The sequence below is a fragment of the Sapajus apella genome, unplaced genomic scaffold (genome assembly GCF_009761245.1).
Source record: "Sapajus apella isolate SASKATOON/1434 unplaced genomic scaffold, GSC_monkey_1.0 scaffold63, whole genome shotgun sequence".
Taxonomy (NCBI): Eukaryota; Metazoa; Chordata; class Mammalia; order Primates; family Cebidae; genus Sapajus; species Sapajus apella.
The window spans coordinates 12,740,853-12,755,006 of record NW_022437003.1 but is presented as its reverse complement, the minus strand read 5'-3'; the positions used below and the strand labels follow the sequence as shown (position 1 = coordinate 12,755,006).

General features: G+C 39.1%; 1 long non-coding RNA gene across 1 annotated transcript; it reads right to left on the bottom strand.

Moving 5' to 3' along the window:
• Positions 1 to 377: 377 nt before the first annotated feature.
• LOC116529851 lies at positions 378 to 13,035 on the bottom strand. The gene is made up of 3 exons (XR_004259701.1): positions 12,162 to 13,035; positions 1,982 to 2,111; positions 378 to 554 (listed from the first exon to the last, which is right to left on the bottom strand). It is a non-coding gene; the product is annotated as an uncharacterized LOC116529851 (long non-coding RNA).
• Positions 13,036 to 14,154: the final 1,119 nt, after the last annotated feature.

Sequence of the window (14,154 nt, the reverse complement as noted above, 5' to 3'; positions counted from 1 at the left end):
TTCATTCATTCATTCGTTCATTCATTTGGCCAGGCAGAGGATGGAGTTTCGCTCTTGTTGCCCAGGCTGGAGTGAAATAGTGAAATGGTGGATCCTGGGTCACCGCAATCTCCACCTCCTGGGTTCAAGCTATTCTCCTGCTTCAGCCTCCCAAGCAGCGAGGATTACAGGCATGCGCCACCACACCCAGCTAATTTTGTAGTTTTACTAGAGACAGGGTTTCACCACCTTGGTCAGGCTGGTCTGGAACTCTTGACCAAAAGTGATCCAACCCACGTCAGTTTCCCAAAGTGCTAGGATTACAGGGGTGAACCACCATGCCTGACCTAAGATGGAGGCTATTCCAACAAGAGACACTGGCCCAAACATTTGAGTCTGAGCCAGCAGATCGTTTATTTAGGAGGCAAATGAAGACTGAAAGAACACCAAGCTGAAAGTGGATAACTAGTTGTGTGACTGAAGAAAGTTCCCCAGTCAGGGTTTCCATTTCCTCACCTGTGCAATCCGGGTGTAAAGTTCTCATTATTTCTAAGCCTCCTTCTGGTTCTAAAATTCTGTAGAGGTTGGAACAAAATATCATAGTATTTTAAGTCATTAAAGAAAGCTGTAGTCATGGTTTCCTTTTTACAGCATATTGTTGGTCATATCCTTGCTTTATTTAGCATCAAGTCTTTGGGAATGCAATAGCTAATTATGACACTAAAACTATAAAAAACAGGATTTATTTACAGCAGTGTTTTTGACAGGATCTCTTAGAAGACTTTGTATAATAAAATAGAAATGTTATACATTAGTAATGTGTACAGTAGAAATTTGGAAGACATACCAGGAGGAAACAAATCGTTAGATATATCTATAAAACAAGAATTAAAGGCTCTAGGAAGATGTACTTATACATAGCAGAAAAAAATGAGGATTTTTAAAAAATAAAATGATTCATTAAATGTAAAAATGAGAGGTATTACAGAAAGAAGAATGAAGGAAAGAAATGAAATTTTCATCAAAATTTATCTAATGGTTTGATTATACTGAAAATAAGGAAATTTTGAAGCATGGTAATCATCTATAGTTTTGCCTGAGTAAGAATAAAATCAGAAAGAAGTGAAACTTTGAACTTGAACTGAAGAAGAACAGGTCTTCTTCCATGCAAAATGATTGAGTAGTCTGCCCTAACTACAATAGTCTATAAAATCATAAATCATTATTATTTCGTACAAATAGTTTTAAATCTTAAAAGTATTTTATGTTGTTTCTGATATTTCTAAGAGTGCAATTTTTAAATCTACATTTATGTCTTTCTTTTCTTCGTTTTTTATATGGGACAGTGGTCTCACTGTGTTGCCCAGGTTGATCTTGAACTCCTAAACCCAAGAGATCCTCACACCTCAGCCTCCCAAGTAGCTGAGATTACAGGCATGCATCGCCATGCTTGGCCCTAAATCTACATTTAAATTTAAATGCAGAGCATTTATGGTTTAACTAAAGCAGCGGTCATTGCCGTGACTTTCTCCAGAGATTATATCTAGGTGTATCAAATATTGGCCAGGTACAGTGTCTCACTCCTGTAATCCTGACACTTTGGGAAGCCTACACAGGGGGATCACTTGAGACCAGGATTGGAAACCAGCCTGGGCAACATAGTCAGATCCTGCCTCTACAAAAAATAAAAATAAAAATAAATTTGCCAGATGTGGTGGTACAAGCTTGTAGTCCCACTACTCAAGAGGCTGAGGCAGGAGGATCACTTGAGCCCAAGAGCTCAAGGCTGCAGTGAGCTGTGATCACATCACTGCACTCCAGCTTGGGTGACACATCAAGATCCCTTCTCTAAAAAACAAACAAACTAATAGATAAATAAATCAGTTAATCAAATCAACCTAAATTAAATTAAATTAGAATATTACCAAGTTCACCTGTACATTAATGGCAAAAACCACAATTGCCTATGAATCAACTTAACATAAAGTATGATGTATTGTACATGTTCTCGAGTTCTCTCCTGAACCATGCCTAGGAAGTCTGTTGTTAAAGCTAAAAACGTCGTCATTTCACATTAAAATGTAGGTTATTGATTTTTCTTATTTCTTCCCACATTGTCGCTGACCCATATCCTGTAAAGCAGCAAAAGTGCTTTGACATCAGAAGGTGGGTAAGGATAATAGAAAATCACAAATATTTGGTAATTCTGTGCTGAAAAAGTGGATAGACCAACATGTAATTGGTTAAAGGATAAATTCCTGGACTGGATAAAATAGTATTTTATTCTAACACAAGTAAAACATTACACAAAGGAGGTGGACTCATTTTTTTAAAAAAACCAGACATAGATTTTCTATCCTAAAGCACATTTGTGACTGCTAGCAGACAAGTACAGGTAATTGCCTCCAGGTGGTTGCCTGCAGGAAATCATTGAAATTCAGTGCTTGTAATGACAGTTTTCTGAGCAGCAAAAACTAACCTGCAGGAACCTCAGAGGTACAGGTATATTTTAGAATAGCAATGCCAGCCATCTGAAAGGCCATAGATGCAGAATGCCCAATTTAACAGGATACAGATTAAATAAAACAAGTATGAAGCTATGTTAATGATTAACAAAAATTTCAGATTATAAAAAAGTTTTTCTTTAGCTTTAAATATATTTTAAACATTATTTTTCTTACATTTTTACTCATTGATGGTAACTGCCTAGCAATCATTTTTTTCTTCCAGACAAAATAGGAATTATAATAACAGTTACATTTTTCTTAAAGTTCTGTTTTTATGAAAGCTCATGTTCAAAATTAATTTATTATTAAACAATAACCCAGGAATTTTCTCCACTGTAAGTAGACACTCCAGGATATTTAACTAAAGATGGCAGATTAGCCGTTAGCATTTAGCTCATTACTACTGCTCAAATGATGGTAATTTTTTTTGAAAGACACAGCGTACAAAGACAAAATAAACAAGAATGGAAACAACAGCAACAGAAATTTGGAAGCTGGGAGCAGATCTGAGAAAGTTGAATTCTCAGCCAACTGCAGAGACTGCTGAGAAGCCGACTGATTTTTTTTTTTTTTTAAATTTCAAGTACAGATCCAAGAATGGGCATCATTGGATATCTCTGGAAGTTCTGTTGCAAGTAGCGTTGTGGAAGAAGCAGTTGGACTTCTGATCTCCTCCCTACTTCATGCAACAGGTCAACTACCCATCTTAGCAGAAGATCTAAGAGATTTATTTCCTGGAGACAGACACATGGAGGGTTTAAACTGAAAAGCGGAGAGTTAAGCTTACATGCTAAGTGCAAAAACTCCTCATATTTCATAACCTTTTATAGGCTGGAACATTGGTTGCTAAGTACACTCACTCTTGTGAGTGCATACACATGCATACACAGACACATATGCCCTAGGCAAAGAATTACAAGTCTTCTCTGGGGAATTTGACCACCCCAGTAGAAAAGATCTGAAACTACTGCCAATGAGGGTTCCACTAGGAAGAGCAAAGACAGGCCACTAGACAGTGAAGTTCAAAACATATGTGTGTATCTATATACACATATATTTTGAGATAGAGTCTTGCTCTGTCGCCCCCAGCGTGGAGTGCAGTGGCGAAACCCTGGCTCACTGCAACCTTTGTCTCCTGGATTCAAGCAATTCTCATGTTTCAGCCTCCCGAGTAGCTGAGACTACAGGCATGTGCCACTACACCCGGCTAATTTTTGTATTTTTAGTAGAGATGGGGTTTCACCATATGGGTTAGGCTTGGCTTGAACTCCTGACCTCATGTGATCCACCCACCTCGGCCTCCCAAAGTGCTGGGATTGCAGGTGTGAGCCACCATGCACAGCCTCCAATCGGCTTTAAGTGCACCCGTGCCTACTTGGAGTGGCCAACAAGGATCATAGGATAGGATTCTAATCTGAGAGACTCGGAAACAAACAATCAAGGTAAAAAGCAATGGGAGAAAACAGAGGCAGGAGGGGAGGATAACATTTGAAAATGATCCTTAATACACTCAGATAAGATATTGCATATATGAGACAAGAAAAGGGCGCTATTTTAGAAAAAGAATATTTTGAGGAGGAAGAGCTTTAAAATAATTAAAAATAGAATTGTGAAAGTAAAAAAAATCAGTAGAAGAGTTGGATGATAAATTAGAGAAAATCTTCTAAAAGCAGAGGAAAAATAGAAAATAAGGAATAAAAGATAAGAAAAAATACAGGACATGTCTAGGAGGTCCAGCGTCTGTATGACAGGAGTTCCACAAAGAGAGAACTCAAGAAACAGAGAATAGGGACAGGGCGAGGTGGCTCACACCTGTAATACCAGCACTTTGGGAGGCTGAGACGGGTGGATCAACTGAGGTCAGGAGTACGAGACCAGCCTGACCAACATGGAGAAACCCCATCCCTACTGAAAATACAAAATTAGCTGGACATGGTGACACATGCCTATAATCCCAGCTACTTGGGAGGCTGAGGAAGGAGAATTCCTTGAACCCGGGAGGCAGAGGTTCTAGTGAGCTGAGATCACGCCATTGCACTCCAGACTGGACAACAAGAGCAAGACTCCTTCTCAAAAAAAAAAAAAAAAAAAGAAAGAAAAGAAAGGAAATAGAAAATGGGAAATCATCAACGAAACACACAAAAACATTTCTGCCAAATGAAAGAACATGAGGTTTTAGGTCAAAATAAGCCACACAGAATCCAGCACTAGAAATAATTTAAAAACCAACCTTAAGACACATCACTGGGAAGTTTTTTGGAACTCTGGGATGAAAAAAATATATTATGAGCTTCTAGAAAGAAGAGATTTTGTTAAGAAGAATCAAGATTCAGAGTGACTTGACACTTCATAGCAGAAATGCTAGAAGCTAGAAGACAATGAACTTAATACCTTCAAAATTATGTGGAAAAATTCATGTTATTCTAGAATTCTCTACCCAGCCAAATTATAAATTAAGTGTGAAGGTAGAATAAAGACATTCTTAGATTTGCAAGACCTCGAAATCCTTTGTTTGCTGTGGATCCTTTCTTAGGAAGCCCTGGGGTATGGGACCACCCAAAATGCCGAAATAAACTCAGAAAGAAGGAAGGCATGGCATCTGGGAAATTGTGACTCATTCGACAAATAGAAGTCAACCCCGGGGATGATGGTGAAGGGGATCTCATGAAAACTGGTGGGTCAGGCCTAGGGTGTGACTCTTGAGAATACTGGACACAAAGCTCTGGGTGAGCGCTATTGGATAGAACCCAATTAATACAATATTAGATGAATTTGAATGTGTTGAGATGACATTTACGTCTCAGGTTGAATTCTTAAGTACAGTCATGTGTTTTTCAATGACAAGAATACATTTTGAGCCATGTGTCATTAGGCCATCTTGTTCTGCTAACATCGTAGGCTCGGTAGAGCCTACTATACACCTAGGCTATATGTGACAGCCTATGGTTCCTTGTCTACAAACCTGGACAGCATGTCACTGTACTGAATACTGTATGCCACTGGAATACAATGTTAAATATTTGTTTATCTAAACTTATCTAATCATAGAAAAGATGCAGTAAGAATATGGTATAAAAGGTTTTTAAGGCCGGGCGCGGTGGCTCACGCCTGTAATCCCAGCACTTTGGGAGGCCGAGGCGGGTGGATCACGAGGTCAAGAGATCGAAACCATCCTGGTCAACATGGTGAAACCCTGTCTCTACTAAAAATACAAAAATTAGCTGGGCGTGGTGGCGCGTGCCTGTAATCCCAGCTACTCAGGAGGCTGAGGCAGGAGAATTGCCTGAACCCAGGAGGCGGAGGTTGCGGTGAGCCGAGATCGTGCCACTGCACTCCAGCCTGGGTAGCAAGAGTGAAACTCCGTCTCAAAAAAAAAAAAAAAAAAAAAGGTTTTTAAAATGATACACCTGGATAGAGCACTTCCCATGAATGGAGCTCACAGGACTGGAAGTTGCTCTGGGTGAGTCAGTGAGTGAGCGGTGAGTGAAGGTGAAGGATTCATACCACTCACTCACTGTAGTGACACCACTGTACACTACTTCAGACCTTTAGAAACACTTGACACTTAAGCTACACTAAATTTATTTTTTAAAATTTTCTTTCCTCAGTAATAAATTAACCTTGCTTATTGTAACTTTTAAACTTCACTTAGCTTAAAATACAAACACAAGCCAGGTGCAGTGGCTCATGCCTGTAATCCCAGCACTTTTGTAATTCCAGCACTTTGGGAGGCTGAGGCAGGTGGATCACCTGAGGTCAGAGGTTCAAGACCAGCCTGACCAACATGAAGAAACCTCATCTCTACTAAAAATATAAAATTAGCCGGGTGTGGTGGCGCATGCCTGTAATTCCAGCTACTCGGGAGGTTGAGGTAGAAGAATTGCTTGAACCCGGGAGGTGGAGGTTGCAGTAAGCTGAGATCATGCCATTGCACTCCAGCCTGAGCAGCAAGAGCAAAACTCCATTCCCCCAAAAAATGCACATTGTACAGCTGTATAAAATATTTTCTTTCTTTATATTTTATAACCTTTTTTTTAATTTTTATTTTTTACTCTTTAAACATTTTTGGTAAAAACTAAGACATAAACACACACATTAGCCTTGGCCTGCTCACAGACACAATCATCAAGACATCACTAGACGGTAGGAATTGTTCAGCTTCATTACAATCTGATGGGACCACTGTCATATATGCGATCTGTTGTTGCCTGAAATGTCACTGTGCAGTGTATGACTGTCCACAGACAGCGAAGCAAATACACAAACTAAGCAATGATGTTCTTTATGGAAGCACAAATAGGGAAAAATAATCACAGTGAATTGTACGGCTTAGCTGTGAATAGTGTTCTTAGTCTCAGTGGTAACACACCTGTAAACACCAAAATTATAATCTACATGGGGCACAGAGGGGACAGCAATGTAACTGTGTGTGCTCGGAGACAGAGGGAGCAGCACAAAAAGAGAGCTAAAGCTCCACATTTCTGAGTGAGAAGGCAATAGAGAAGGCCTAGATTGAAAAGGCCAAAATTACGTTTTATTTAGAGATGCAAATTTAAATATTAGAAAATTGGTAAAAGAATTGAAAATATTTTTGCCTAGGGAGTAGAGAGTGACAGCAGAGATGGCAAGAAATGGCTTTTTTTTTTAACATGCTATAAAACAATCTGACTCTTTAAACTCAGATGAAGCATTATACATTGATGTAAATTTAAAAACGAAAGAAAACATTGAGATGAAAAGATAGGCCGGGCGCAGTGGCTCAAGCCTGTAATCCCAGCACTTTGGGAGGCCGAGGTGGGCGGATCACAAGGTCAGGAAATTGAGATTCCGACTAACACGGTGAAACCCCATCCCTACTGAAAATACAAAAAAAATTAGCTGGACGTGGTGGCGCATGCCTGTAGTCCCAGCTACGCAGGAGGGGGAGGCAGGGGAACTGCTTGAACCTGGGAGGCGGAGGTTGTAGTGAGCCGAGATCGTGCCACTGGACTCCAGCCTGGGCGACAGAGCAAGGCTGTGTCTCAAAAAAAAAAAAAAAAAAGAAACATGAAAAGATACATTCCTAAAATGTTTGGGTGAATCATTTTAGGTGAAATGGGAAGGTAGATAACTTATCTGATAATGATTATACCTTTCTACTTGTTAGTTGATTCATAGAGTCATATGAATAATCATTTATTGAATGATTACCAAATGCAGGGTTCCATGGGAAAGGTAAATAAGGAAAAAATACACCATGATTTTCTTCCTTATGTTGCTTGCAAGTGAATGTGACATATATTTAAAATATTTTTTTTGTGTTTATATGAATAAATAAAAAAGAACTAGGACAGAGAGAAAGGACAGTACATACATATGACAGTATAAAAGAAACAAGATCCAGAAATCTGTTTGTTGAATATGGAAATTTGAATTGACCATTGAAGGAAGAGGTAGACCAGAGAGCTGGGACTAACATGAGAAAAATTATGAAGACAGGAAGTGTCTCAGCATGATTGGATGGTTGCAATTCATTAATTATAATGAAGAACAAAGAAAAGAATGTTAACTCCAAGAGAGCAGGCATCTTGTGTGTCTTGTTCACCGTTCCCAGTACTAGAACATTGCCTGGCATATAACAGATACTCAGTAAACATTTGCCCAGTGATTGGTTGGGTAAGATTGTAGAGATAGAGGTTGATAACAGAGGACTTTGAATTCCATGTTACATTTTGAATTTAGACTATAAGAAAATAGGAAAATATTTTAGGAGAAGATCGTGACAGCTCTAATTAGACAGCTGAGTTTAGGACAAGTTAGAAGGTGTCGGGTCAGGAAGAAATGAAAAATAAAGATCTGAATTTTTAGAACTAAATTAGAAAGGAAGAAACAGATCAGTTATTGCAGAAGCGAACCATGATTTTATGGAAATGTAGTAAATTTGAAGTTAGAAGAAATTGAGTTACATCCTGTCTCTGTCATTTAATGGGTGTGGAGATCTGGACAAGTCCTAGGGCGCCTTCTATGAACATCAATCTCCTCAGTAAAGTCAGGAATATAGTTTGCAAGTACTTCACCTGTCGTCTAACGCGTACTGGGCAACTCTCAAGGATATGTCAATACGTTAATCCAGGATAAACTGACGTGAGGATAAAAGAAGAGAGAAGCACAAGAGAGACATAACACATAGCCAGGAGTGGAGCTAAAAATCCACCATCATACACAAAGTTATGTGAAAGCATTTTGGAAAATGAAGAGTTATATAGACGTTCGGTGTGGTTGACCTATGACATTTCTGACGTAGTGGAAGCTTGAAAGACATTATCACTGTGTCAGAGGAAAGGGCATTACATTGACGCAGAGGGAATGGGAGCCACTATAGATTAAGCTTTTAAGAAGTTTGGAGATCAAGAGACAACTGCAAAGACAAGTCAAATCTAAAAAGGTAAGTTCACGATGACATTTTATATTCTCAAAGTGTTTGATGAAAATATTCACCAATCTTTGAAGGAGAACCAAAGATTCTTTAACCCAGAGTGGTCTTTAGTGTGCTAGTCTAACGCAGACACCTTGCAGATAGGAAGTAAAACCCGGCCGGGCACGGTGGCTCACGCCTGTAATCCCAGCACTCTGGGAGGCTGAGGTGGGTGGATCACGAGGTCAACAGATCGAGACCATCCTGGTCAACACGGTGAAACCCCGTCTCTACTAAAAATACAAAAATTCAGCTGGGCATGGTGGCGCGTGCCTGTAATCCCAGCTACTCAGGAGGCTGAGGCAGGAGAATTGCCTGAACCCAGGAGGCGGAGGTTGCAGTGAGCCGAGATCGCGCCATTGCACTCCAGCCTGGGCAACAAGAGCGAAACTCTGTCTCAAAAAATAAAAATAAAAATAAAAAAATAAAATAAAATAAAAAAAAGGAAGTAAAACCCAATGAGGTGTCAATGTTAGCAGGAGAAGGTACCGCTTACCTATATTTCTCAACAGAAACAAAACAAACACACACATTTTTTAAACCCTAGATATAATAATCGATAGACTATGGGTCTCATTGGTTCATGGATAGCGTGTAGAGTTGATTAGTAATTAATGAATAAGGGAGACTTAAGGGAAGGTAAGGCTATATGTGTAAGATAGAATTGTGTTTTCTAAACAATTTAGATCAGAAAATAGAAACCTAGAAAAAGTGAAACAATAGCACTTAAAGGGACAGGCCTGATTAATTAACTAATTGGGAGTATGCCAATTTTATTTTATTTTTTATTTTTATTTTTGAGACAGGGTCTCATTCTGTCACCTAGGCTGGAGTGCAGTGGCGTGATCACAGCTCATTGCAGCCTTAACCTCCCTGGGCTCAGATGATTTTTTCACCTCAGCCTCCCAAGTAGCTGGGACTGCAGACACACCCCGCTAATTATATTTTTTGTAGAGATGAGGTTTCATTCACTAAGTTGCCCAGGCTGGTCTCCAACTCCCGGGCTCGGGCGATCCACTCACTTCGGCTTCTCAAAGTGTTGGGATTACAGGCACAAGCCACCACCGCGCCTGGCCTGCCAATTGTATATGAGCCTTGTGGATCACTTCATGAAGTGGTCCTAGAAATGGTGCAATCCAGCTAGATCTTAGAGAGATTGGCCTAGAGCATTTGGATGAGCAACAAGGAGGAAAGCAAGCATTCTGTGCCACGATGGTGATTGAAACAGAAGTATGCACAAAGGAAGCGCCTAACTTTTTGCAGGAACAGTGAGTGGACCCATTTAGCTGAAGTGGAGGCTTTGTTTAGGGAAGAAGATGAGCACAATGTTTTGGGGTGATCGCTTGCATCATATAGAGGTTTAAAGCCAGCTAGGGAATATGTACCTTGTAGTTAGAGGGAAGTGACTCGGTTTCTTCAGTGACGGAGTTACATGATGACAGCATTCTTTTTAGGAGATAATTAGGGTGGTGTGCCTGATTAACAGAAGCTAGGAATGTTTGGACTTCAGCCCTATCTTTTCCAAGTTGATGTCATGGTAGACAACTGCATTCTCTCCCCAGACGCTCTTAGATGTTAATATTGGCAACACTGGAAGAATCTGTTGAGCAGTTTTTATGAAATGTAATATGAGAGTTGCTTGCTTTTCACTTTCAGTAACTTTTTTGAAGAAGAGTGAGGAAAAGTTTTAAAATATGTCACACTGGACCTCTACATTTTAGAGTAATAATAATAGAATCCCACATTTTCTAAATGAAATAAAGCGATGAGTTATAGTTGAGAAAATAGGCAGGAAGGCCTTGGTTAAGACAAAAACAGAGGATTATAAAAATGTTTTTGGGAATGATGTCAGAATCGTAGGTTATGGGTGGTTGTAAAGAGATAATTCTGATTTTAATCAGTCAGGTCAGCTATATTCAAGAAGCCAGGTGTCAGAGCAATACAAACTAGGGAAAAGAGAGTGCGTAGTAGTTTTCATCCAAGGAAATCAAAGCCATTGTAACTATTAATATTAATAGAAGTAATTGTTAGTGAATTTAGGAGGGTAGATATCCAATTCACCATCTTCATAGCATCTAGAAAAATACTGTCCTGAGTTTAAGATAAATCATTCATTTCAAATTAAGAAGCAGAGAAGAAAAAGGGAAACAGAGCAGCAGAATGGCAAGTGTTACAAGTAGGTAAATAAATCCTTGCTTAAAAAGAAATCCAATTACTAATCAGTGAAAAAACGAGGATACAATGAAGAGACATGGAAGAATAAGATGAAGGAGACATTACACATAGGGGAAAATATAGAGGAAAGGAGCTATTTAGTTAGATACAGAAGCAGATACTTTCAGATTACGTAATAAGTACTCATTGCTCTTTTGCAAGGCATCCCTAATAACTAAGGAGTAGGTTATGATCACCCCATTTTACAGATGGGGACATTATAAAATGTCATTAGTACTTTAGCATATTAAACTTAGGTGGCTAATTAGCAATGTATCTGCGATGGAATTTCGCAATGGTAAGAAGCATTACTATTTCTTTATTTTCAATACCTTTAGTGTAACTTAGAAGAATCATTCCTTTGACTTATCTGCTGTACAACTGGTCAATATTGCATGATGACTTCTCAATATTACCATTGATTTAGGTTGCCAGGAAAAAATCAAGCATGCTTCAAGGAGATTTTAGCAGCAAGAAATCCATACTATTTGACACCTCCTATTATTTCCACAGCATCCCAGAATTTCTCATTTAAGTACTGCCCAATATTATTCTGGCTTTCTTTGAATTTGTGAACACACACAAAAAAATGTTTTGTTCTAATTTGTTGCAGAATGGCAGTTTGGCCTTTTGGGAATATGAATCATGGGTCACTGACATCAAACAACGTACATTTGGAAACTTTTTTGAATAATAATTGGTTTGGGACAAGTTTTTTTTCCCCCTTAATAAGAAATTGGGAGATTTCTAAATAGGAAATATCATTAGAGTCTCTAATTTTAAATTGCATGAATTTGTTTTAATTGTATTAAAATGAATACAAAATAATCAGTTGCTCAAAGTAGACACCAAAAGGAATAGTTATTAAGACAGTAGAAAAATATTTTCGAAGAACATTCATAGGATAAGCATCCTCCTCCCCCAAATCAAACCTGAGGCAATAGAAAACTATGCTTTCAGAATAATAAAACAGCAGAAAAGGTCCTTTGAGAGAACGTCTGATTTACCTTTCTGGAAATCACTTTATTTTGTTCCAGAAGGGTGGACTATGGAACTTTCTGCGAGAACATGGTTACAAAACTGTTGTGTGATCAAAGCTCTGGAGGGAGGGACTGTTTTGACTCTCTTGTTACTATGTGAGGGATGGAATTTTGCAACCAGAAGGTTCCACAACAGTTGGAAACGACAGTTGTATGAGTAGCGAGCCGAAGACAAATGTGTGTGTCCTGTTACTCCTGTTCTGAGAACTACACACTGCCGCCGTGCCAAGGTTTCCGGCTTGCATCAATATTTTTTATAATTACCAAACCTCATGTGCATAACCCATTAGCAGCAAAAAAAATCTTACAAGTAACATCTACACTGTCTTTAGGTTAGACAGCCATCTGGCTAGCTGATACGCGCGCGCACACACACATGCACACACACAGATAGTCTTATTTAGATGCCTTATTATAACCATTGTTCCATTTTCAATCATCTACCATAAATCAAGCTCCACCTCCTTTTGCAGAAATTAAAACAGCTGAAATTTACAAAGCCCTCAGAACATGTTAAAGCTCACCGTGGGCTACTATCATCCTGTTGTTAGAAGTGGCTTACTCTTATCTTCCATTCTCTGGCTCATCTCTCTCACTTGTGAATTCATGTCCCTATCATTTTCCTTAGCTTCCAGAAAGTCCATTTTATCTGTTGCCCATTCTCCAACTTTTCCCAAGGTGGACTTTGACTCTAGACTCGTGGGTTCCTTCATATTGATGTCCACAGACATTTTGGCACAACAGGAACTACCATGAAAAGGAGATGCCAATAAATTCAAAACTGTAAATTGAATTGTGTGCTTCTACAAACAAAATAGTATGGAATAGCATAGCAGAAAGTTTAGGGGACAAAACAATGAGCGATTTAGGTGTTGTTTGCCAGAAACAATTCATCTGCAAAATTTAATCCAATGAGAAGGCATCTGGAGAAAGCTTCTTGTGTTGGCAACACATTTACAGAGTCAGAAGCTGGTGAGTTTGGGATCTGGTAAGGTTTGGGGAAACTGAGACGTTAATGTAGGAGGTAGATATTGGGAATTGAAATGTGTTTGCAAAAAAAAAAAAAGGCACTTATAAAGCTAGTCAGGGGTGAAGTCTTGGGGTTGGCAGTTTATTAACAAGAAGGAAAGGTCTCTCTCTTTTAAAATACTGTAATATTTTAGGACCATGGTTAACAGTGGTTAATTGAAACCATGGAAAGTGAAATATGAATATATACATAGATGTGTGCATGTATTTTTGTCATATGTACATATATGATTTTTTAAATCTGAAATCAGGTTCTAGTAGACAGGCCATCAAGGAGGGGATTAAATCTCAAAGAAGAGAAAGGGAACTTACAAAAAAAACCCTAATTGTTTCATAACTGTGTTTAGATCACACCTGCTTTTCCAGATCCCAGCCTGCCACAAATGAGAATATAAAAGAAATCTCAGACCTCCTGGGCGGTGGGGTAGCCTAGGGATTTAAGATGTCTCCTCTGCAGGCAATGAGGGTCTCTGTGAGACCAGGTCTAGGCTACTTACCCTAAGCCTGAGCTCCTTACTCAGTAAAACATGAGTAACGGTGTCTGTAGTAGCAGTTTTTTTTTTTAAATAAACTTTATTTTGGCATAATTCTAGCTTTACAGAAAATTTACAAAGATTGTACAGAGAGCTACCATATGCCCTTGATGTTTACCTCATTGTTTACATCTTATATTACCAGGACACATTTGTCAAAAATAAGAAATTGACGTTGGCGGCCGGCCGCGGTGGCTCAAGCCTGTAATCCCAGCACTTTGGGAGGCTCAGGTGGATGGATCACGAGGTCAAGAGATCGAGACCATCCTGGCCAACATGGTGAAACCCCATCTCTACTAAAAATACAAAAATTAGCTGGGCATGGTGGCATGCACCTGTAGTCCCAGCTATTCAGGAGGCTGAGGCAGGAGAATTGCTTGAACGCGGGAGGCAAAGGT